Source organism: Ursus arctos, unplaced genomic scaffold (assembly GCF_023065955.2).
Source record: "Ursus arctos isolate Adak ecotype North America unplaced genomic scaffold, UrsArc2.0 scaffold_2, whole genome shotgun sequence".
Classification (NCBI taxonomy): Eukaryota; Metazoa; Chordata; class Mammalia; order Carnivora; family Ursidae; genus Ursus; species Ursus arctos.
Window position 1 is genome coordinate 58,923,022 of NW_026622874.1, and position 26,013 is coordinate 58,949,034.

General features: G+C 41.8%; 1 long non-coding RNA gene across 2 annotated transcripts; it reads left to right on the top strand.

Moving 5' to 3' along the window:
- Positions 1 to 26,013, top strand: LOC113268682 (uncharacterized). 2 transcript variants are annotated; one of them, XR_006411476.3, is made up of 4 exons: positions 1 to 188; positions 2,346 to 2,419; positions 25,214 to 25,329; positions 25,821 to 26,013. It is a non-coding gene; the product is annotated as an uncharacterized LOC113268682 (long non-coding RNA). The 2 variants fall into 2 exon arrangements; XR_003321223.4 differs by having other exon boundaries at positions 25,824 to 26,013.

Genomic DNA, 26,013 nt, shown 5'->3' on the forward strand with positions numbered 1-26,013 from the left:
GTGGGAGTGCAGCGATTTGCCGGAAGGGCTGGGAGTTCGGGCAGCGGGGATGCTGCTGAGTTGCTCTACAGCGTGGAGCATGTCGGAGACCCAAGGTTGAGAGCAAAAGCGAATGGACAGTTTCTAGAGATTTGAGCTAAGCTCAGAGTGAGAAGGGAGAGACAATGTGGGGCTCTCCATGGGGCAGGGTAAGTCCTAGAGTCCCAGAGTGATGATATTAATACCGATATTTTGAAATCGAGTATGATCGCACGGCTTCTGTGTTAGGCTTCATTAAAAGGGGATGGAAGAAGGGGGCGAGTAGATACTGTCATCAAATGAGGGATTTAAATCAGAAAGGCCATGCCACTGGCGAAGGACGCGCACAGTGGTTCACACGCAGAACAACCAGTATCCAGACACAAATGCCCTGATTCTGCGTTGGTGAGCACGACTTGGAGAGGTGAAAGGAGCGTAACGGTTCATCCGGCCAGAGCCTTTCACTTTTACAGGCAGGCAAATGGGGGCTTGGAAGTGATTTGTTCCCAACTGTGCAGTAAGCGGCACTGTCTAGAGTAGAAGCCGGGAGTTCTGATTTTAGCTTCTCCCTCCCTCCGGGCATCTCTCCACAATAACCAGGCACGCCAGCTGCTTCCCGACACTGACTGTTCCCCAAACGTGCACGTCCCCGAGTGAAAAGCGCTTCATCATGATCACAAGTCAGACTCTTGCAGCGCAAGACATGAGCGAACTAGTGTCGGTGGAGAAACCGTGGAGTTTTATTTGGGTTTGGGGCGCTAGAGGCCATAATGGGACCTACGTCTGACTGCAGGATGGAGTATTAGCTGGTGAGGGTCCTATGTTGGATGCGGAGCCTGGACTGAATAAAGTGAAAAATCATGCTAGAAAGATTGTGTTGGAAGTAGACAAATTCTGGTGCTTTTTTGTGCATATTGTTAGAAAAGTCTGTACCCATTCTAACAGTACATTTCATATTAAGTAGTTTGGGGCTTTTTTTCCCCTAAGTCTGTGTACTTAGGTATATGTCAAAGTCAGAATGTAGTAAAACTCAAAAATAGGTTAGGAAAGCAGAATTTTAAAGATCTCAGAGAGTCAGTGAGGAAAGGAGAGAAAAAAGACCTTTTGTTGGCACTTGCCGAACCAAATGTATTACTTGTGCATACTTACCTGCCCCTGGAGCACATCTCCTTTAGAGGCAGGAAAGAGGGGGGCACCTAAGGGTTGGAGGGCACAGCTTTGGAATCAGTAGCTGGGTTTAAATCTCCAGTCACACTACTGCCTATATGGACTCAGGCAAGTTGTTTAACCTCACTAAGCTGCTTTCCACCTCTGCAAAATGGAGATAATAGTCCTATTTGATTTATAGGTTGTCTTGAAGATTAAATGAATTAGTTCGTGTAAAGTGCGTGGCAGAATTGTGAGCACTCAATATATATTAGCTCTTATTTTTATTATTATTTGTATTTGGTCCATATGTACATGGTAAGCACTCAGCAAGTGTCTGAACTGTCGAGAATCCAGACAAGAAAAGATGTGGGCCAAGAATAGAATGGACCCAGTGGGAAGAAAAACAAGACAACTCTACAGTGTAATAGATTAATTGGGGGATAATTTTACCATAGATATGGCAGTTTGATAGTTATATTAGAATTAAAAGTATGAAAGAACTAATGGGTATTTATTGAGATTATCTCAGGGTAAGTGTGACTTTAAAAGTTCAGTTGCCTATTAACTGGGCAGTGTGAGGTAGAGGGCGGAATGGCAGAAATCTCAGCTTAGACTTTTAATCATCATCCGTAAAGACACTAACTACGCAGAAAATGGAACCTAGTATTCTTTATGACTATGGCATCGTATTTTTCTGCACCTGTATCCCCTCACATGCTCTGTATCTGTTCTTCTGTTTAATTTTCTCTGTCGGTGCTCAGGCCTTTGCCTCTCTTCCCAGCCTAGACTGCAGGGTTTATCGGCATCCAAACTCCCCATGTCCAAGGCCTCTGACCCAGGTGCCTGTCCACACTGACCCTGAATGCATCCCGTAAATCCTCAGCTCGGCTCCCTGAAGGAAAGAGTACACAGGGGCATACGACACACTCGTGGTCTCCACCTTCCCCTCACCCCCTGCTTCTTGACAGTCCGTTAATTTATCCTCCGTCAGTTTCCTGTCTTAGAGCTTTGAGTGCCTTCTTACAAACGACCCCTTCCCAGCCTCAACTCCCGTCTTTATTAGAAGGGGGTCGGTGTAGTCTGAACGGTGTTTTTCAAGCACGTAACACACATTCACGTGCATCTGCAGTTTTTATGCCTGTTCCTGTTCTCATTTTAGTCACATGTTCTCTTTCTAGATTGCACTTTAGAGGCTGGATGACAGACCTGTAAGGACTGAGCAGACCTTTGAGTGACATGATGGAGATATTCGGTGAGACAATGACAGCCTGCAGCTGGGACTTTACCTTTAATGCAAGGGGTGCTCTGTGGTAGCTCGTGCTTTGGGTTAAAATAAAACAAATCTCTTTTTAAAGTGATAGGTTCCAAATTGTTGTTTCCGCTTTGTTTTTAGCAGATCAGTAAGGCTGAAAAGTTGATTCACTTGATCTTGGGTGATAGAAATAGCTGAAAATATGAAGATGGAGTCTACTCCCTACTTGCCATCAGGCACCCGTGCATTGGGACAGAGGTTCCCTATGGGCCACACATTTCCAGTAGCCTTGTTTCCAGTTAACTGAGAAAATTCAGGCTGTTGTGCAACATACACCTGAATGCCCTGCCTCCCCATGTCCCTTCCCTCCTCGTGTACCTCTTAACTTATTTTAGAAGATGGAATATACCAACCCCGCCTGCGCTGTGGGCAAGTGCTTCTCTTTCTTTCTAGACCTCTCAGCTGCATTTGCTACCACTGATCAGATCCTCTTTGAAACCTAACTCCCTTTGCTTTGCTCCTCTCTCTTCTACCTACCGCATGCTTCTTAGCTGGCTCTTTCTCTCCCTGCCCTTTAAATAGTGTAAGTTCCAACCTTGTTGTTATTATTTTTTGTCTGTATTTTCTCCTTGGGAGTATCATCCACTCATTGTTTTAATGTTTGCTCATGAAGCCTGAAACTACTGCTGTTCCTGACTTCTCCCTTGAGATTCAGGCTTAAATTTATTGGTTCACAAGTTCCTTGGGACCTTCCTGGGTATAATCTGAAACCAGGCAGGGAGAGACGGAAGAAAGAGGTAGGCCACTCCAGATTAGTAGGTAGCAGGTTGAATAAACAAAGGAACCTACATACAGGGTTTGTCTTGGGTGGCCGCAAGAGGAGTAGATCTCTCACTTGCCTGCCAAATCTTGAAAGTTTATATAGAATCCTTAGTGGGTTTCAGTCACGTATACAATCCAGATGGGTCTCAACAGCACATCACTGTCTCAAGGCTGTGTCCTTGGAGCAGCCTCTGGGCGCAGGAAGGCAAGCTGGACACACATTCCAAGGACGGGGAGGGGGTAAGGAGCCTCCAGTCGCCGGTGTCCAGCTCACAGGTCAACCAGCGGTCATGTCCTCTTGGTGACTCCTTCAATAATTTCCTTGCCTTCTAGATAGATCCACTTGGGAGGGCGCATGAGCCATTCCAGCTTTAATTTGTCCCTTTCATTTCCGCTATCTCAGTGCTGTCTCTAGCCTTACCACCTCTGCCCACACCCCCAAATTCATCTTGTAAGTAGCAGCCAGAATGATTAGTCCCAAATGTAAATCTGAATGTTTCCCTTGTCTGCTTAGATTTCTTCCAACCATCTTTCTTATCACCTCCAAGATAAAGTCTAACTCCATGGCCTGGCATGCTAGGACCTCCACGATCTTGTCAGTGTTTATTAAAGTTTCCAGCCTCACCTCCCATCACACCCACTTCCTGTTCATGAGGCTGTTTTATACTTTGAGACCATATTTGTGTTGACTTGTCTGGGCTATCCTGATTTTCTTTGCCTGACTCTTACTTATTCTTACTTATTTTTCAGAGAGTCTTTCAAGAAGTTTTTACCTATGCCATAGTCTGAATTAGTTGACTTTCCTCCTGGCTTTCTTGGCAATCTATCTTTTCATTCAAAAAAACTTTATTGAGCCCCTAATTTTGTGCCAGGTGCTGAGCTTCGTATTAGAAACATAATAGTGAACAAACAAATGTGGGAGAAACCAATCTAACAATTGGCCTGACATCTTATATTCTCATAGGGAAGGGAGACAGGTAATAAAAAGAAATTTTTAAAAAATGCAGTTCAGCCTGATTGGCTCCATGCTTGAGAATATCTAGGAATTGGCCAGGTTAACCGGGGAGGGGGAGGCAGTGCTGCAGATAGAGGTAACAACTCGTGTGAAGGCCCACACAGGAGAGGAAAGCACAGTCTGGGAACACAGATTCTAGACAAGGGGCTGAGGAGGTAAACAGGGACCAGACCATGAAGAATACTCTAGTCATGTTAAGGAGTTCTTCCTAAAGGTAATAGAAGGCTTGAAGGGTTTGACATGATTAGGTGATTAGGTTTGTATTTTAGGTAATGATTCTGGCTAGTGTGAGGTAAGTGCAATTCAGGAGTGGCAAGGACACCAGTTCAAGAGGGAGGGAAACCAGTTAGGACACCATTATAGTAATCCGGAGGAAAAAGATGACAGCCAGTATGAGGCTATTGCCAGTGTGATGGAAATAGATCCCAGAGGAATTTAAGAAGTAGAAGTGGTGGAACTTGACGACTGCTTGAACTAGGAGGGCAGAAGTAAGAGGAAGCAAGAATAGAGTCTCGTAAACAGGTTTTGGTGAAGACAGGAACGACCCTATTTGCCATCATATATTCATAGCCTAGCACAAGTCCTTAGATGTTGTAGATGCCTGATAAATGTTTCGTGAGAGCTTTCTGACTCAAACACCCAGATAAATGGGGTGTCATTCTGATTTATAGAGGGAAACTCATTTTGGGTGGTGAGCAGTGGTTGAGTTTTAGACGTGTCAAGCTCAAGACGCCTGTGGGAGATACACATGGAAATGTCCAGATCCATGGCATTTGGAAGAGATCAGTGGATTCTTTGCATACCTAAAAAAAATTAAAGTTTATGTTATATTGAAATGAGCTGTTATATGTCTGTCTCAACTACTATACAGGACTGGTTCTTAATGGCTCGATTCCTGGGCACCTAACACCACGTCTGGTACAAACTGAACACCCCGTTAATGTTGAAATGAACTACTCCTTTTTAAACATGGTTCATCTAACAGGAGAAATCAGTAATAGTAGTAGCTTCTGAGGAGGAAAACGGGGAGGGCGTGGGTAAGAGTAAAAGGAGATTTTGATTGTATATTCTTTGGTTCTTTATGTTCCCTCTCCATGTGCTTATACTTCTTAAGAAAAATAGAAGGGTGACCAAAAAAGTGTTCTATTCAACTTTCGTGAACTTGAAACTGAAAACCACACTCTGACTATGTCTGATCAGTGTAAGGGAGGATAGTGATGCTATGTGAGATCATGACAGCATTTTTGACCACATCACATTGACTGATGCAGATTTGTTGGTTGTATCATTGATGCCATTATTCAACTCCCTTAATATTATTAATAATTTTTATTCATTTCTTTAAAATGATGACTAACCATGAGTAGCAGGCTGAAGTAAAATTATGAACACACATTTTATATGAAGGGCATCAGACAAAATCTTTGAAGCTCCGTATCGAGAGATGTAGATAACACCTCATAGAAAGGAGTGTCATAGTTTTATGCCTGCCTAACATTTCATAAGAGAGAAAACAATGTGTCATCTAACATGTATTGCTCAGCAACATTACACGTTATATCTAATATGCAAAACGCTTTATCACAAGTGTTGGAATAGCCTTTGCACATTTTAACCGTAGTTCATTATGAATGAATAAGTAAAAATGTGTAATGCTTTTATAGATTTTTCAATTACTATTTTAGTGTAAATTTTATATAGAAGTTTGGGGCTATAGGTCTACTGAAAATGCACCAATATATAAAGAAAATAGCAAATTCTAGTAACATTTCTGTATGCATGGCATGTTCACTGGGTGGCGTGGTTGTATTAACGTTAACCTTACGCCCCTTGAAAGTCAACAGGAGTAGAGTGATAAACATCGAACACAATGTTCTAGGTGGAAAAAATTAGATTCTAAATTTATTGGCTTTAAAATACATGTTTAGAATTCAGGCTTAAGAAAAACAGCATTGAAGTCAAAGTAGCTGTCTGCTTTGATTATCTTTCAATCATTCCAGACCTATTGATCTACTTCATTCCTCAGCTTTGTTAGTGGATTTGGGAACTGAGCTCTACATTTGCAATGGTTTAAACATAATCTTTGTTACGGACTCAAAGGGAATTTTTAGTTTGAAGCCATAAAATACATGTCATTTGCTGATTTTTGATGAGCTCTAAATCAGATCCAAGGGAGAAAACACATGGTGTTATACTCGAGCCCCTCTAGTGTCCTCCCCACCACCTCTCACACCAACATCTTGTTTTAACACACTTAATATAGAGCACCTTGGGGATTAATAGCCCAAACTAATTGGACATTGATAAAAATATTTGTCCAATGTGACTTTTTTTTCCAAATATAATTTTCGTGCGCTGGGTATTTCCAATGTTGGCATTATAATATCCTGTAGTGTTGCCAGTTATTTCAAGGGAGTTCATGGGAGTCACAAGAAAAAATGTTAATCAGTTTAAGGAACAAAACAGATGAACAGAGTGGGGAAAAAAGGAGACGCAAACCAGAAAAGAGACTCTCAATGATAGAGAACAAAATGAGGGTCGATGGAGGGAAGTGGGGGGGGAGATGGGCTAGTTGGATGATGGGCATTAAGGAGGGCACCTGTTGTGATGAGCCCTGGGTGTTATATGTAAGTGATGAATCACTGAATTCTACCCCTGAAACTAATACTACACTGTGTGCTAACTGGAGTTTAAATAAAAACTTGAAAAAAATTAAAGAATAAGAATGTTAAAATTAATTATTCATAACAAATTTTGGAAAAGAAAGTTACAAAGAAACCAATAATGACAGTGAGCAGAAATCAGAAAACTCTGGGGATAAATAGCTTTTGTCACCGTTCTGGTGTTGTGTTGTTATTCCTATGAGTTCCTTAATGTTAGTGACTTCTATTTTCTAGAGTTAGTCTAATATAGACTCTTTAATGAACCCTGAGAGGGAAATCACTTCTCAGTTCCCAACATCTTTTTATACACACTAATTCTCTTTTCTCTCAGGAAAGAGACTCTGTGTGTTTTATCAAAAAATTCCAGTGTAAGTACTAAGTGGATAGTATCTAATTTCATCCTTGGTATTTGAAAAAATTTCACCTGCCAATTTTCACCCACTACTTACTAAGCAGACTCAAACTGATAAACAGAGTTTGGCCATATAAATTCAAAATGAATACTGAATATTGCTCCGGATAGCCCATTATGATATGTTCCATCTATATATCTTTTGCTTCTGGTGCTTTAATAATATCTTTTGCTTTTGGTGCTTGAAATAACTGCTTTAATAATAAGAACTCGTGTATAAAAGATGTCCCAGGTACCAGTTCCTCTGCACGCATTACCTCATTAATGGTAACAGCTGCATGAAGTAGTTTCTATGCCCACTTTCAGATGAAAAACCAAAAGTGCAAATCACTAAAGAAACTTCAACAATGTACTCATAGTCATATGGCTAGGAAAGCAAGGAGCCAACAGTTGAACCCAAGCAATCCAATGGTAGAAGACCCGCCCTTCGCTACTCCACCGTGCTACCTAATGAACCCCTACAGCATAGCGGTAGGATCAGTGCTGATTGCTGTAGCCTGTGCAGCAGACCCCTTCTCTTTACGTTCTGCAGCTTGTATCCCTGGGTCCTTGTAGCAAGGCCTGTATCCCTAGATACCTTCTACCCTCTCCTGCTTCCCTGCTATACACACACACAAAACCAGTGAGAGAGGCCTATGGGGCATTGAGTGGCTCCTTTGGGATGGGTTTAGTTGATGGTTCCTCTGACCTAACTACTTTGCTTTCTTGTGTTGTTCTAGGGATCATGAGCTCTGGAGGCTTTGGGGTGGGTTGGCAGCCTCACAAGAAGATTCTAGGTCTTCAGAGATGTCCTAGGTAGATATTATTTCATACCTAACCCTCTTCTTCCACAATTCGGCAGCTTCCAAGTCTCTCCCAGCCCCTATTTCTCTAGGACCTACCGTCACTCCAAAGAGGGTAAAGTTCCAGGCTCTCCCAGTTTCCTCCTTTGTCTTAAAAGAAGTCTCAGAGCTTTTGCCATTTGTTGAATGTCACTTGCTTCTGCTTCTGCTCATTAACATGCTCTCCTCTGGGGGTTTTTCTCCTGGGGTGAATATTAACTAAAACAAAACACACTTAATAATTTATCCCACTCCAAGAACTAATTTCCTTAAGAAAACCACTACTTGGGGCGCCTGAGTGGCACAGCGGTTAAGCGTCTGCCTTCGGCTCAGGGCGTGATCCCGGCGTTCTGGGATCGAGCCCCACATCAGGCTCTTCCGCTATGAGCCTGCTTCTTCCTCTCCCACTCCCCCTGCTTGTGTTCCTTCTCTCGCTGGCTGTCTCTCTCTCTGTCAAATAAATAAATAAAATCTTTAAAAAAAAAAAAAAAAAGAAAACCACTACTTGTTCTCCATGAGAAATTCGTAATCATAGTGCTTACATAATTTTGACCTTATTTCTTAGGAGTAAACCAACTCTCTTATGCTAAGAGATCTCCTACCCTGACTGACAAGGAATTATTTATCTTGAAATCACTTTCTCCCCTAGCCACAACAAGGGGGTCGTTGTGTGAGGGAATGAGGACATTCTACTTCACCCCTCTTACGTTTTCATTCTAAACTTGGAGACAGAAAACAGAAAGGCAAACCACCTGGCTAGAACTAAGTTCTAACCCCAGGATAAGCCAGACTCGACAAATATTGCAAAGATTTTGTATAGACTAGAAATATACTGGCCATCACTGCCTGTCAGCAGGAATTCATTGAAAACTTGTATGTGTCCGACACTCTAGTCTCAGAACCAAAAATTAGAACATATCACCAGTGTAAAATTATGTTTTAATTTCCTCTTCTTTTCTAGGTGAGTGAAAGGGAAAGACCCTGTTTCTCCTCTCAACATTCTATTGCAATTCCAGTCACCAAATGTGTGGGTTTTTTCCCCACAGTGACCAATTCTCCAATGCCAGCTGGGTGTCCAACAATTCAGTTCAGTTCTGACACTATTTACCAGGGGTTAGCATCAGATCCCGCAGGGTAAGAACTTAGCCCACAAGACTGCCCTACTTCAGAAAGCATCACAAGTCCAAGGTTTGACACTTGTGCTTCTGACCAAAAGCTATAAATTGGAGTTTCCATGACCCCTTCATCAGGTTCAAAAACTTGTTAAAATGGCTCAAAGAACTCAGGGAAACACATTTACCAGTTTATTATGTAATAAAGGATGTGGTAATAGTTACAGATGAACAGTCAGATGAAGAGACACACAGAGTGAGGTCTGGGAAGGTCCTGAGTGCAGGAGCTTCTGTCCCCATGAGGCTGGGGTGCCACCTCCTGATACGTGAATACATTCACCAACCAGAAGCTCTCTGAACCCCGTCGTATTGGAATTTTTATAGAAGCTTCATCACATACTCATGATTGATCATTAACTCAATTCCATCCCCTCTCCCTGCCCTGAGAATGGGGGAAGGCCTGAAAAGTTCTAAGCTTCTAATCATGGCTTCGTCTTTCTGATGACCAGCCCTCATCTTGAAGCCATCCAGAGCCCACCCAGAGTCACCTCATTAGAACAAAAGATACTCCTGTCACTCAAGAAATTCCAAGGAATTTAGGAGCCCTGTGTCAGGAACTAGGGTCAAAACCCAAATTTTTTTTTTAAATTTTTTTTTATTATATTTTGTTAGTCACCATACAGTACATCCCTGGCAAAAACCAAATATTAGAACAAAAGATGCTCCTAATGGTCTTATCCCTTAGGATATTATGAGGGTTTTAGAAGCTCTCTGCCAGGACTGGGGAAGGGGGGGTTGTGGAGAGGGTAGGGAGAGGAGGGTTGGGGAGAGGGTAGGGAGAGGAGGACAGAGACCATATATTTTGCCTTTTATTTCAGTTTCCTTCTTAGTGAAATAGAGGCTTTTCCTAGATAGGTAAAAAAAAAACAAAAGACAAAAATGCTCATTTTTATTTCATAATAATATAGTGAAGGATTTATTTATTAAGTTCCCCAACTATTTATCACTTTGCCAATGTAGAATTCTCGATTTATGTTGGAGAAAACAATTTCATTTCAGGGAAAAGAATAAAGGATATACTAGAATTAATTTTTCCTGGATGATGACATCTTTTTGGCTCAGAAAGGGGATGAGGTGAAGAGAGGTAGCAGGGCCTGGAGAGGTAAGGGCGGGAAGACCACATATTGGGCAGCCTGGCCACAGAATCCCAGTAGCTTTGGCCTCTTCTTTCGTCTCACCTCCTATAGGTGTTGCTCCCAAACGGGAGGTGAGTGCTCTTGGTATATGAACTTAGAAATTAAGAGATTAAGAAAAAGGTGTTGTGTGTTAGGGCTGCCATAGCTAGTACCACAAATAGGGTGCCTTCAACTCCAGAAATTCATTGTCTCACACAGTCTGGAGACCAGAAGTCCAAGATCAAGGTGTCAGCAGTGTTGGATCCTTCCAGGCTGCGAAGAACCTGTTCCGTGCCTCTCCCCAGCTGCTGGCCGTCTGCTGGCAGTCTCTGCTTTTCCTTGGCTTGTAGATGGACCGCTCCAATCTCTGCCTTTATCTTCACATGATGTTCTTTGTAGACGTGCCTGTGTCCAAATTTCCCATTCTTTTATGAACACCAGTAATATAGGAGTAAGAGCTACTCTAATGACTTCATTTAACTTGATTATGCCCAGAAAGACCCTGTTTCCAAATAAGGTCACATTCTGAGGTTTTGGGGATGTGGACTTCGATATACCTCTTTTGGAGAACACAGTTTAACCCATAAAACACAGTTCACCACATCATGAACCAAAATCCGTCCTGTGCAGGGTCTATAAATAGCCTGAGGACTCAAGCCAGGACAAATGTGCCAGCTCCCCTCTGAGAAGAATACAATTCCTGGATTTATACTTTTTAAAACTGAGTACTAATTACTTATTATTTTTATATCACTAATGCCCTTTGAGTGCAACATGCTGAATCCGTGTGATTGATTTTATTTTTCTTAGAAACCGTGCTCTTAAAAAGCACTGTCTGGACAACTTCAGAAAGAACAAACAAAAAGTTAATTGAATTGGTGACACTTTGTATCTCTTTCATGAAGAAAAATAAGGTTTTACGCAACCGAGCACGGAGGATCGTCTTAAATTTCCCCAGGACTGACAGTGTCTATGAATTCTAAACCAGGCACTTGGTGAATACACAGAGACAAAATTGAGAGAAGCATCACAAAGTATGGGTTTAGGGGCGCCTGGGTGGCACAGCGGTTGGGCGTCTGCCTTCGGCTCAGGGCGTGATCCCGGCGATCTGGGATCGAGCCCCACATCAGGCTCTTCTGCTATGAGCCTGCTTCTTCCTCTCCCACTCCCCCTGCTTGTGTTCCCTCTCTCGCTGGCTGTCTCTATCTCTGTCAAATAAATAAAATAAATCTTTAAAAAAAAAAAAAAAAAAAAAAAAAAAAAAAAAAAAACAAAGTATGGGTTTAGAAACAACTTTTGTAGGGTGCCGAAGCCCCAAACTTTTGATAACGTGCTGGTTTGCTAGAATGGAAGAGTTTGCTTTCTGTTGTGTAGCCGGCTTTCAATGAGCTATGTTACAGAGCCCACGTCAGTTCCGCAGGGGACGTGGACCAGCACCAGGGGGCGCCACTTCCGGTGACTCCGTTTGGAGCATCCCTCAGACCTGACCAGCTGTGGACCAGGGACTGTACTTAAGGAAAGCGTATCCCACAAGAGAATCCTGGGTAAAGATGGAGGTGCCAACCAACGGGAGAGTCTGTCTTCTCCCTCGCCGATCTGTAGGACCTGTGGCCCACCATGGAGGTCCCACCGGAAACAGTAGAGCACTGTGGGGAGAGAACCCTTAGGAAAACTCGAGAAGGAATCCAGAGGAAGAGCATGTTTGTAACATGGTGGAAAGTGCCTATTTCTTATGTAGATATTATGAATATGGGAAGTACGCCGGCGTATCCTGTATCTGCAGGGCTCAAAGGCACCGAAGTAAATACTTGGGAAGAGAACCCAGAATATGATATCTGAGGCTCCAAATGAAAGGATACAGACCCAACAGTTGTTGGGTCGGGGGCAGGACCTCTAGAGCAGCTCAGGCAGCCATGGGACCAAGGGAGGGAGCCCTCAACCCCCGCCTCAAAAAATATTGCAGCAGGGCTGGAGTTAGTCCAGCCTGAGGACAATTGAACACCTCTCCAAGAAACGAAGCGCTCCCTCCTTACGAGACCACCACATCCGCAGAAGCCACCAGCAAAGGACAGAGCCATTTCAAGCCAGGGGGATTCCAGAAATGCCTTATACCTTGGTCCAGGATAGAGACAGTTTTGTAAGGTGAACTCTGAGTCTCTTGTCCCTCCTCCCTGCCTTCAATTTCAAAGAAAATAGGCCTAGAAATAAGAGAGGGAAGTAGGGGGCACCTTCTCCCCTCCTGTTTTGAACTGGTAAATCTATGTTTTAATGATTGAAGGTGGCCAGAAAGTTATGGAATCTACCCAAGATGGGATTAAAGAAACAAAAGAGAGAGATTCAAAATAACATAGTTGGAGGCAATAATTAGGAGAAACAGAGCAGTTTAGGACTTATAGTGTGCAGCATTGTAAACACTCCTGAGCCAGTAATGATCCTATTCTTAGAAGGAATCTCCGGGCCTGACCGCTAGACATAATTGAAGACAGCTTGTAAGAACATGAGACAAAAATAAGTCTTCTTTTGTGGCTGTTTTCAGTGTTTGAGCTTCTAATCATTAAAGAGTCACTATACTGGCTGTTTCATACCTAGGGATCCCATTTCCATAAATGTATCAAAATATTTATTTAACAAATATATGTTGATTGCCTATTAGCGGATGGACATTATATTAGATGCGGGAAGTATAAGTGTAAATAAGGGGTTGTCCCTGTCCTTGAAGAGGTCATTGTGTGTGTGTGTGTGTGTGTGTGTGTGTGTGTGCACAAGTGCACGCTTATGAACAGCTGATTATACCTCAACCAGAGAAGGATAGCAGAGGGTTGACTGACATGTGGTGATAGTTCCCAGGAGGAAGCAGTTAATCTCCAGGGGAAATCAATAGTCTTCACACAAAGCATGACACTCGAGCCAGTTCTGGGAGGAGGGGACCATTAAGACCACTAAACCCATGTCAGCATTTAACACCATGTTCAGATGAGTTTGTCAGGTTGTTTTTTCACCTGGCAGTTAGATGAGCGCAAGAAGGCTCTTAAGGGAGGAAGGAATGCCCGAGTGAGGAGGGTGACAAGGACAGAAGCCCAGTGCTCTGGGCTGAGTCTCCAAAGGGCAGGGAGAGAAGGAGGAGAGGTGCTGCTAGAGGGGGAAGGAGAGCCGAAACTGGGGTCTTGATCACTCTACTGAGGTTCATCTGGGTTCTGTTGATATCTCTCAGGGGTCTTTTTATCATTGTATTCCACTTAGCAGGCAAGTTTGGCCAGTGACCAAACAGACGGGACAGTCCCTGATTCTTAAGACTTTACAATTCGAAACAACGTGCAAATGTGTAGAGAGACGTAAAGATCAGTAAAACAGGGGCCGAAACAGTTGTAAATGGAAGCCCCCAAATGAGCCACTGAGCACGTACAGAAGTGAGGTTCAAGTTTTTAAGTTCCGGTTTCCATGACGGGTACACTTGAACATAACCTAGTTGCGTGATTTGGAGCAAGTCTCGGAGAGATCCCATTTTAAAAAATAATCCTAAAACTAGAAGGTCCAGCTAAATTACTTCCTGATCCTTTCCAAAGCCGTCTATAATTTATGAGTCTTTGAGGTTAGTTCAATAAGTGCGAAAGATGCCACAGTCAGACTTGGAGCACTAGGATGAAATCCATTCATTTATAAACGTGTTGAGCATCTGTTAATAAGGTTCCCTGGTAAAATGCAGGATACCTACTTACATTTGAATTTCAGATAAGGAATGAGGACTTTTTAAAAATATAATTATGTTCCATGAAATATTGTACGTATTCAAATATTATACTTAGAAAGTATACTTGATTTGAAATTCAAATTTAACTAGATGTCCTTTTTAAATATATAGCGTTTCTAAATTGAGCATCCTTACAAGGAAAAGCTAGGCTCTGTGGAGAACAGTGAATCCAGTAGAGATGCTGGCTCTGAAGGGTGAGATAAGACTCAATATAAATAATCATACTACAATGTGAAAAGTGATAAGTGTATGCAAAATATACAGAGAGAAGCCTGTGAAAGTTCACTAGAGGGAGAAATTGCTTCCAGCCATGAGAAATAAGGGAAGCCTCTGAGGAGGCCTGGGCAAAATGGCAGGAGTGACGCTTGTGAACATGGAAGGGGTAGGGAGAAGGGTCTTCCTGGGAGACTTGGTGGCTCTAGAAAAGTCTTGGAAAATGAAGTCTTGGAAAAGTCTGGGAAATGACAGAATAAGAGAGGACACTCACCAGTCACTTGGTGCACCTGTGTCCTGCATGCGTGAAGGGAACTCATGGCAGAAGGGATTGGAAAGGGAGGGTTGGGCCACACCGGAGGAGCCTGGCCAGAGGTAGGAGGGATGGAGCCTAGAAATCTGAAGAGGCTAAGGGGTTGTACTTGGTGTTTGAGGTTTTCGATCCAGGGTGACACAGACACCAAGAGAAGGGAGACTGTGAAGGATCATCCCCAACCAACCACCTCCAAGAAAACATGGCCCCTTCATATTGTCTCGTGCACAAAAGAAAATACGTATCTTAACAAATATAATAAGTGGAGAAGAAATGTGGTAAAGTGAGAAAAACACAAGCTTTGGTGTGAAAACACTGTGAGTTCAAATCCGCATCCCCCCTCTGTATGATCTTATTTCCTGCCTCTGAAACATGGTTTCCTTATCTATAAAGGGGACTAACAACCGTCTTGCCGTGCTTGCACGTTATGAGGAAGTACCAACATCTACCTGGAACATAGGAGGAGCTCACTAATTACTAACTGCTGAGTGAGCTATTATTTCACGTACTACTTATTCCCCTTCTACCCTCAAGTGTTTTATTTTATTGTATCAGGTGAAGATGCTACCAGTAAATAGAAAACTTTCTTTCAAAATACTCATTTTTTCTCTTTATAAAGAAATTAATTTTTTAAAATAAAGAACAACATATACCCACTTGAACTGAAAAAAGGAAAAGAAAAAGAAAAACCAAGAAGCCAATATTTGGAATATTTGGGCTAAATATTTGCTCTAAATAGGTTCCCTCAATGCCAAAGGAAAGCTAGATTTCTGTCCTAACTGAAATATCACACCATTTGAACAGGTATCCTGGGGAGAGCTTGAGTAGTTATTTGGATAGTTATTAAATGAAAGCAGGCATTTCTACTTAAGTATCTATGGCCTGGCCAGACAGTGCGAACGTTCTAGCTCAGCTGCTGAATTGGGGAGTCTCAGGGATGCTCAGTGTTTGGTGGGAGAACAAAGCCTAGTGCTCATGACCTGTGAAAGCCAGAGAGAAGGGGAACTTGAGCAGGAATAGGACAGTTTATTCCTTGTAAAGACTCATTCTAAATAATTCTTCTTGTTTCTGGTTTTGTCCCCCAGAAGTCTATCTCAGTTGTTTATGTAAAATGGGCCACAAAGTTGGATTATCAATTCATCCTCTGAGAAAAGCACCTAGAGGAACGGTGACCCAAAGTGTCCTGTCAACATCTGAAACAGCCACCAGAGCTGAGAGTGCCTTTACAGATAATGCCTCCCTATTTTGGTATTTTTTCTTTTAAAAATGGATTATCCCCAGTAGCTACCCTTTATTCATGTCTGTTCTCCTCAACATCATTTCTGTCCCCATTGCCGAGCATCTAAAATAGACTTGCGGGGGAAGAAAGTCTACCCACTCCTTTGTCTTTCCCACCAGGCCTGCAGTCGGCTTCGAGCTCATTCCTATGAACAGCATAGCATGAGCTGCGTCTCAGGTTTATTCTCATACTTGGTATTTGGGGTCAATAAACCCAGTGCACAGCTGTGACACAGGACAATTCCTACAGGCTTTAAGCACATGTACGTGATTTTATCGGTCCCAGAAGACTGGCTCTTGAGTGATTTGCTGGGTAACATTCTTGGCAATGGTTCTTTCTTTGTTTTTAATAATGTTCTGGGTTCGTGTTTGTAAGACTCGAATTTATTTCCAATTAGATAAAGGTGACATTCTCCTTCTCCAAGCTGCGTCTCCCATGAGACTAGTGAATCCTGCTGAGGTCTCTCAGAGCTGCCATTAGTTAGCTGGGAGAGCACCTTCCGTCTTAAAATAGCCAAGGTCAAAAAATAAGACCACACACTGAGGAAGGACAGAATGGTCAGGCGTAGCACACCATATTTTTATCAAATTATTTGGTTTAACACTTGAAAACCTGGTTAGTGCTTGAACATGGAGCGACATTTTGAATTCAATGTGAAGAAACTGAAGGGAGCTAAAACACAGAGCATGGAATTAGGATCAGTCATATTCAGGATGGAAGCATCTTGGGATCAAGATCTGGGGACATTGAGAATAGATGGCTTAGAACTTAGCTCTCATTTGTCTGGATGGCCCCCAGGTATGAGCCATCACTGTCTGATCCAGGTGAGGCTGAGGTGAGGGTGACAAGACCATTGGCCTCCATCCCATCTGTTTGCCAAGCCTTAATCCCCACAAGACTCATCAATGTTAGTCTTGCATTGGGAATGAGATATCAGCACGATTCCCTTCTTCCTACTTGTCTTTCTGCTTCTCTAGAAGAGGAGCAGTTTTCCTGATTACCTTGAAAAACAGGAAATTCAAACACGATGGATGTAAACGGTGGATGACACCCCCATTGGATGCTATAAAGTCGAAAGCGAGACTTGATATTCTGAAGTAACGTGTGCTCCTTTAAGTGTGTCTGCTCTTTTTCTTTTTTTAAAAGAAAACACATATGAATCATTTTACAAGGTTCATTTCTGCCACTTCTCCCAAATATTCCCCCCAAAATGACAGAGTACAGTTGTAATTTAAAACACTGGAGACACCCTTAGTAGAAGAAAAAGCTTGTCTTGCCTTTCAGTTAGGAAAGAATAACACAGAGATCAAAACCATAGAGTAGTGATGTTGACTCAGAAGATAGACTGGCCTCTAGGAAACAGAATCCAAACCATGATTTCTCAAAAATATTCACCGCCATGACCCACAGATAGTTTCCCTGCACGAGAAAGCGTCTCGGTGTTCGTTGTGGGTCTCCATCAGCAAAGAACAGTACGTTGTAGATACAATGTGCTTCCACGTTTTCAAGGCATTTTCGCACGTGCTCCTGAATTGTGTATGACAATCCGAACCCTGTACTTGGTGTCACTACCCTGACACTGAGACAGAGGAGCTAAGGGCCCTGCATAATCTACTTGCTTTGTGATGGCAGAGCAGAGACAAACCAAGTTCTGGCCACAGCCCTCCTCCGTGTGCAGTCAAAGGACCTCCCTGAGTTCTTCGGTGTCACTCTTTCATGGTGTGGTAAAGCCCTCCAAGATTGGGAAAGACATGCAAAAGGAAGGGAGGCCATTCTGCACCTGGCTTCCCCATAGACCTTTCCTCCCCAGATGCAAAATCTGTAAAGAAAAGAAGACTGGCATTCTAAACAGTGAGCTTTGCTCGAAGAGAATCCACTTCTCAGAAAAGGAGTGTTTCTTCCAGGGCTGTGCAACTGCACTGCCTACTTATGGTTTCCAGGTCCTCTGTCATCCCTTCAGCCCCTACCCCAAGAAAACAGAGAACATACAATTGGCTTAATAATCTTGTAGGGGCGCTGGGGTGCCTCAATCGTTAAGCGGCTGACTCTTAGTTTCATCTCAGGTCATGGTCTCAAGGTCATGGGATCAAGCCCCATGTAGGACTCCGTGCTGAGCATGGAGTCCTCTTGTCCCTTCCCTGCCCCTCTCCCCACTCTCTCTCTCTCTCTCAAATAAATACAATCTTTAAAAAAATGATCTTGTGAAACGCAGTGCTTGAATTTCAGAGTAGAGATAAGGGAAACACACCAACAGACCATCTTGTCAATTTTATGCTTTTATCCCAGAAACGTGAGTGTTCTTTTACAGAGAAGTATGATTTTTTTTTCCTGCCAGAAGCCACAAGGTAAGTAATGATCTACTTAACATGCATAATAGCAATCATACAAGTAATTTGGAATTTAACCAGTTGTTACATACATACAAGTATGTCCGTGTCCTGTCACTCTCAATGAAGTGATATGCATGTCCAATATGCAGTTCATCTTTTTTTATGTCCTGTTTCCCCTTCATTCCTTGCATTGGAATATTATTAGAGCTCAATAAATTTTGTCAAATCAATCAGAAATGAGACGAAGGAAATAAGAAGTCCCATCTACAAATCTATAATGGTGAACAACAGTGTCAATGTTTTTCAGAAAAACAAAACACCAGCTCCAAGCTAAACCAATCTTGGAGATGTGCCTTAATGACTTGGCAATTAATGGTTCCCAGCTCAAAGACTAAATAAAGAAAACAAAACATTTGTTGTTACAAATGCCATCAGAATAATTTGTTCATCATAAATTCAGTTATGATTAAATTGCATTTTTACAAAACTATTGGGGACTATTTTGTTTTGCTCCTTGTTCTCGATTACATGTGTAACAAGATGAAGGTCTCTTTCTCCTTTATTTCTTTTTCTCTGCCCATTTCTGTGGAAAGGAAGAACTGATTAAAAAAAAAAGATTGATACTTGGTGAGCATAATACCATGTGACAGTCAATTATTGTCAAGAGAAAGAACTTTGGTTTTGTCTTATAAATACTATACTCTGAGGAATTTAAGAACCAAAAAAGGCTGCTCTATGATTCACAGTCTCGATGTGATGCCATCCACCAAGAATGGAGCCAGGATATTTGCTTGAGACCTTGATGCCTTGACAGTTTCCAAAATGGATTCAAGTACGTGGAGGTGGGCAGAAAAGGAAGGAAAGAAAAGGGGGGGAGGAAGGGGAGAGGGAAGGAGAAAGCAACTTGCTTGTCTCAATCTGGGAAGAGGTAGAGTCCGGGTGTTCACGTCGAGATTCTCTGGAATCAAACGGCTGAAGTTGAATCTGTCACCTTGTTAAATGAGGAAGATAATAGTCCTGACTCCAAAGTGTCATTTTAAGAATTAAATGAGTTAGTCCATGTAAATTGCTTTGAACAGTGGCCAAGAAGTAATCATTTTATAAATGTTAGCCATTAATATCTGAGTTTGTCTCTATTAAAATTGGTGGGGGCTCTGTGAGGGAAAGTGTGAGTGTGTTTTGGCCCCTTTCTGAACGACATATGTATGTTGAATCAGCTAACAAAAATTTTGGTTATTATGGTCCTAAGTGACAATCCATTTCATCTGGTTTCCAAATTCCCTACATAGCACAGTAATGCCTTTGCTTTCCCAGCTAACAGGAGACCCTCAGTATCTCGGCTGATTCCATAATTCTTCTTGAGGAAATAGCTCAAGCTCCCCACTTGTTTTCAAGCCTACGTGATTTGTTTGTTTCTTGAGCGAAGTTCACTAAGGGAACAGGTTATTTTCCTATTTTTCGTTCGCAGTCATGTTTTTGACATAAAATCTTGTGCTTCCTTTTTTTATTCAAAGGGCCATGAAAGGAAATGCTCACAATATACTATTAGTATTATTTAAAGGCAGGACAAAACTCTATGTGCACAGGTTAACCCCAAGAGTTTACTGTAGTTGCCTCCAGAGGTAAGCTGATGGGCGACTTTAGTGTACCTTCTTTATATTCTTGCATATTTTCTACATCACCTTAATACGCTCAGATTCCTTTGACAAATAATGACAACATTAAGTAAAATGTTTGTGTTCTCTCCAAAATATCATGTGAAACAAAGGAAAATTATCCAGACTAGATTAAAAATGGAGAAACAAAGCCAAAAAGAAGAGCCTGATTTCCCTTGGAGCACATTCTCCCAGATTACTATCACCAGTGCTTTTACTGCTGAACCAGGACGAAATGGTAAAAATAAATGATTCCGATGGGTTTCAAAGGTTGCTTCACCAGGGGCACCTGGGGTGGCTCAGTCGGTTAAGCATCTGCCTTCAGCTCAGGTCATGATCCCAGGGTCCTGGGATCGAGTCCCACATGGGACGCCCTGCTCAGTGGGGAGACTGCTTCTCCCTCTTCTGCTGCTGCTCCCTCTGCTTGTGTGGGCTCACTCTCTCTGTCAAATAAATCAATAAATCTTAAAAAAAAAAAAAAAAAGGATTGCTTCATCAGAACAACGTGGCTGATGGACCCCAAACACGTGGTATTTTCTCTCTCCTTAATACTATTTAGCCCACATCACGAAGAATCTACGTATTGGTCCCACAAGTAAGATGGCTAGTCTACCGTAGTGCTATTGACAATTCCAGGCTTTTCAGAATAAAAAAGGAGGGAGGAAGTAGAAAAGATTTTGTCCAACCTTAAATGCTGTATAACATCAAAATCATTCCCATTTGGGTTTAAAAAGTAATTGTGTCGGCATATCTATGCCTTGCGTCCTGGAAATTCACAGCACATTAAATCAAATGAGAAAGCTACGCTAGAAACTTGACATGAGATAGCAGAGTTGTTTGGGTTCCACCGAGCACCGTATTTTTTTAATGGCCTGGTTTCTCTTTCTCAAAATGCATGTCCCGATGCTATCTGCAGCACTGGGCTCTGTAGAGTATCAGAAGAAATCTTTTGATTAGTTTGGTGAAGTCAGAAAAATCCACGGACTGAGAGAACAACAGTGTTTGACTCAGCTCAAATGTTATTCGAATTGTTAATTTCCTGGGGTTGCCACTTGAAGCATCATTTTGGTCTTTTTCTCCCTGGTACTAAGCCCAAAAAAATCTATTCAAGTGATACTTATTATAACAACCATGTTTAGGACCGTATTTCATTGTAAGTAAAAAATTTCAAATGGGGCCAATCTCACATAACATCCTTTCTTTGGTGAGATGTGAAAAGAAAAATGGAGAGAAATGCTTTTTCTGATATTTGAAAGGCTTATTTTTTTTCTCTTCTGGCTACGGAAGCCCTGGAAGTCTGAGATCTTTAAAAGCTTCATGTATTTTTCTCTGCACGAGCTGCAGGTGTCTTCTGCACAAGATACTTGAATATGGATTTTTTTTTTGCCATGAGAGAGATGAATATAATATTAATATGGTATTTATTACAAGGGAATCAATAAACCTCCGCTGGCAACAAATAAAGGCATAATTAGATTATCCTAAAGAGACACCTCTGTAAATACATTGAGCTGGCTTAGTAAACAATGAAGACATTTTGCACAGTAGCACTGGCAGGAGCTATATGGGGGAAGATAATGGTCAAATGTGGTTTGGGAGATTGAATATGAAATGTGGTATCGTTGCCCTGAGCCAGAAGGTAATAGAATCATATAATCAGAATTTTAGATCAGGAAGAGACCTAAGAGATCAACTAATCCAACCCCAGCATTTTAAAGTATGAAAAATAATGTTCAGAAAGATGGACTTTTCCAAGGTCAGAGTCAATGTCACAATTAAGTTTAATGCAACATAATTATATGAAGCACGTACTATGCATCAGGCAATTAGAACCCCAGAGAACAAAGATTTTTTTAAAAAGATTTAAAAAAATAAGACAAATCCTCCCTTTGATCTGATTAGCCACTATCTGATTAGAGAGCCATGCATTTCCTAGATTTAAAAATTGAGTGTGGTATCGTAATACTACAATAGGGGTGCACAAATTGCCTGATTTGGACTTTCTGAAAAGCCTTTCTATTTTTTTCTTTTAGATTTTATTTATTTATTTGACAGAGAGACAGCCAGCTAGAGAGGGAACACAAGCAGAGGGAGTGGGAGAGGAAGAAGCAGGCTCATAGCAGAGGAGTCTGATGTGGGGCTCGATCCCAGGACCCCGGGATCACGCCCCGAGCCGCAGGCAGACGCTTAACGACTGAGCCACCCAAGGACCCCTGAAAAGCCTTTCTAGACAAGAAGATACGGGAATTAGCCAAGCCAAGAACGGTCGGAGGGGCATTCCAGGGAAATGCAACTGCAGGAGCAAAGGCCCAGGGGTATCATGCACAGAGGAACTAATGAGAAGAAAAGTGTGGAGGCAGAAGGATGGTGAGAGCTTTGTGAGGTGGGGACGGGTCTTAGAGGGAGACCTTGACAGATGCTTGGACTTTATCCTTTAAAATAGTAATATGGGGCATTCAAAGGGTTTTAAGCCTGGGAATATTATGAATTCAAATTTAGTCCATCGTCTAGTTGCAGTGTGCAGGAAAAGTGATCCCTTAGGAAGGGATCAGAGCAGCCCAGGCCAGACGTAAGGGAGCCACAACGTAGAGCTGTGACCAAACTGGGGACCACAACATAAAAATGCTAAAGAGGGGCACTTTCGAAAAATGTAAGGAGGTAGAACTTCATTCTTTTTTAATTACTTAATTTTTTCCAGCTTTATTGAGGGAAAAAATGACAAAGTTGTATTTATTTAAAGTGTACGACATGACAATCTGACTACAAGTTCATGGTGAAATGGTTACCACAATCAAGGTCATTAACAAATCCATCAGCTCACATAGCTTTCTGTTGTCATGGTGAAAAAGCTTAAGATCTACTCAGCGAATATCAAGTATACAATACTGTATTATTAGCTATGGTCACTGTGCTGCACATTAGATTTTGAAATTAATTCATCTTCCAACTGAAAGTTGTCCACTCTGACCTACATCCCCCCCATTTTCCCTTCCCCCCTCTCAGTCCCTGGCACCCACCATTCTACTCTGTTTCTATGAGGTTCTGTTATATGTTACGGTATGGATAGATCTTGGAAATTCTATGCTAAGAAAGAAGCAAGACACAAAGGCCACATATTATATGAGTGTATTTATATCCATGTCCAAAATAGGGAAATCCATGGAAACAAAAGTAGACTTAATCATTGAAAGAGGCTGAGGGGACCGGGAAGTAGGAAATGACTGCCAATGGGGATGGAGGGGTTTTTTGGTGTGATATAAATGTTCTGGGATTAGATCGTGGCGACTGATACACAACTTTGTCAATAGACTAAAAATTACCACATGGTGCAGTTTAAAATAGTGAACTTCTTAGAGTGGTAATTATGTTTTAATAAAGCTGTTATTAACAAGAAAACCGTTTTTTACAGAGCACCTGGGTGGCTTACTCGGTTGAGCACCTGACTCTTGATTTCAGCTCAGGTCATGATCTCAGGGTCGTGAGATCGAGCCTTACAATGGGCTCTGCGTTGGGCTCTGCACTGGGTGTGGAGCCTGCTTAAGCTTCTCTCTCTCTCCCTCGGCCTCTCCCCCTCCTCCCCCCTGCTAGCATGTGTTCTCTCTCTCTTTCTCAGAGAAACATTTAAAAAAAAAATATGAGGAGGTAGAATTGTCAGGGATAAGCAGACCACGTTTGCTTTCAGGTTTTTGATTGGCATGACTGCATGGATGATGCTGCCCAAATGCTTGCACAGGAGACTTCTGTGTTCGGGAGCACAGTGAGTTGGCGGTACCCATGGGACATCCAAGTTGCTATGTCCAAAAGGATACGTGAGTCCACAGTTCAGGACAGAGTCACACTGGGGTAGTTTATGTAAGAGTCATCACCTGTCGGTCTGAGTCAAAACGATGAGTGTGGATGAGATACGTAAAGAGTAAATAACCAAGAATATTGATGGAAAACCTGTGAAATACACACAAACACAGCTATCAAGAAATGATCAGAGAAGAAAAAAGGAGAGTCGATCAAGAAGCTTGTGGTGACATAACGTCAAATGCAGCCTCGCTAGTCAGTGAGGTCTGCAAAGATAAGGCTTGAACAGCATTACTGGGTGTGGGTCATGTCTGGTCATCTTTTCCAAGTACGGTGTTGGAAATCATATTATCTAACATTACAACAGATGGCTCAAGCGACTTCCAGTCCAGGGCTCTTTCCCCTCTAGAATACCGCGACACAACTTTAAACTCTCTCTCTCTCACCTGCACTCTCTCCCAAGTACTCAAAATCCACGTGCAGAGTACTATTATGCATGCTTTGTTTAAATGCAGGAGAGATCTGTGGAATGTAACTTCAGGACTATTGGCTCAGCCAGTCCTTCATGGGAACTAAATTTATAAGTTCTACTGTTCTGTTACTAGGAAAGAAAGTGAAAAAGTAGTAGTTAGGGTCAGAGAGGGGCTCCCGGAAAAGTGTGCTTTTATTTTTTTTTTTATTTTTATTTTTTTCCTTTTTTTAAATGTTTTTTTATCATATTATGTTAGTCACCATACAGTACATCCCTGGTTTCTGATGTAAAGTTCGATGATTCATTAGTTGCGTATAACACCCAGTGCACCATGCAATACGTGTGCTTTTAAACGTATCTAGTTTCTAAAGGAAACATTTCATCCAGTTTTTGGTTTTATGGTTTAAAGATGCTCAATTATCAGGATGACCAGAAAGGATTACAAATACCTATAGGTTTGGGACTTCAAGTTATGATGACACACGAGAGGTGTCCCTTCAAGAAATACATCGAATATGACAAACAAGTTTTAGAATAAAACTTATACCTCATAAAGCTATTTTTAAGAAAAGTCTTTAAAAATCAGGAGGAAGGGCAAAGACCAAGGTCTCTGGTCAAGTCTGGCTTTGTATATTTAGACAAAGACTGAGTTGCGCAATGATTATTTTTCTTTCTCATCGTCTGACTTGATTAACTCTGCTTTCAGTAGTAAAAGTTTATGGGAAATTTAAATGCTTAATTCCCTAGAGGACTTTTGACTTTTCTGTTATCCTCAGAGGAAAAACATCCAAATAACGGATGCATGAATTTCATTAACGATGAAAATGGTAGAATTTTTAAATGTTGTGAGGTTTTTTTTTTCCAAGAAAGATTACCAGTAGTTTTATTTATTTGCCTAAGAATCTCTTGTCTCAAATAAATTCACTTTCTGAAGTCCCTGCAGATGAAATTAACTGTAGGGCTATGTCTTAGCCAGTTCCGGTTGCTATCACGAACTCCCTAGACTGCGTGGCTTAAACGACGGTCGTCTCTCCTTGTTCTGGAAGCTGGGAAGTTGAGGATCAAAGTGCCGACCAATTCAGTTCCTGGTAAGAGCCCTTCCCTGGTTTGCAGATGGCCACCTTCTTGCTATATCCTCATATGGCAGACAGAGTTTATCTCTCTGGTGTCTCTTCTTATAAGGGCACTAATGTCATTCATGGGGGCTCCTTCATGATCTGACTAACTCCCAAAGGCGCCATCTCCAAATACTATCCCATTGAGAATTAGGGCTTTAAAATATGAATTTGGGAGGAACACAAACATTCAGTTTATAGCAAACTATAATGTCCTTGTGAACTCTGTAGGCAAAGAAAAAAAAAACTGTGTCAAAAATTCAAATATCTCTGAGCAATTAAGAGGTGTGACCCCAAGTATATACACGCCAACTTTATGCATTCATAAAATTGTAAACACTGTTAACCCTTGAACAACATGGGTTTGGCCTGTGCTAATCCACTTATATGCGGATTTTTTACAGTATAGTGCTGTAAATGTATTTTCCTTATGATTTTCTTTCTTTCTTTTTTTTCTTTTTAAGCAGGCTCCTCACCCAGCATGGAGCCCAACTCGGCGCTCAAACTCACAACCCTGAGATCAAGACCTGGCCGAAATCAAGAGTCTGACACTCAAATGACTGAGCCACCCAGGCGCCCCTTTCTTACCATTTTCTTAATAACATTTTCTTTTCTCTAGCTCACTTTATTGTAAGAATACCATTTATAATACATATA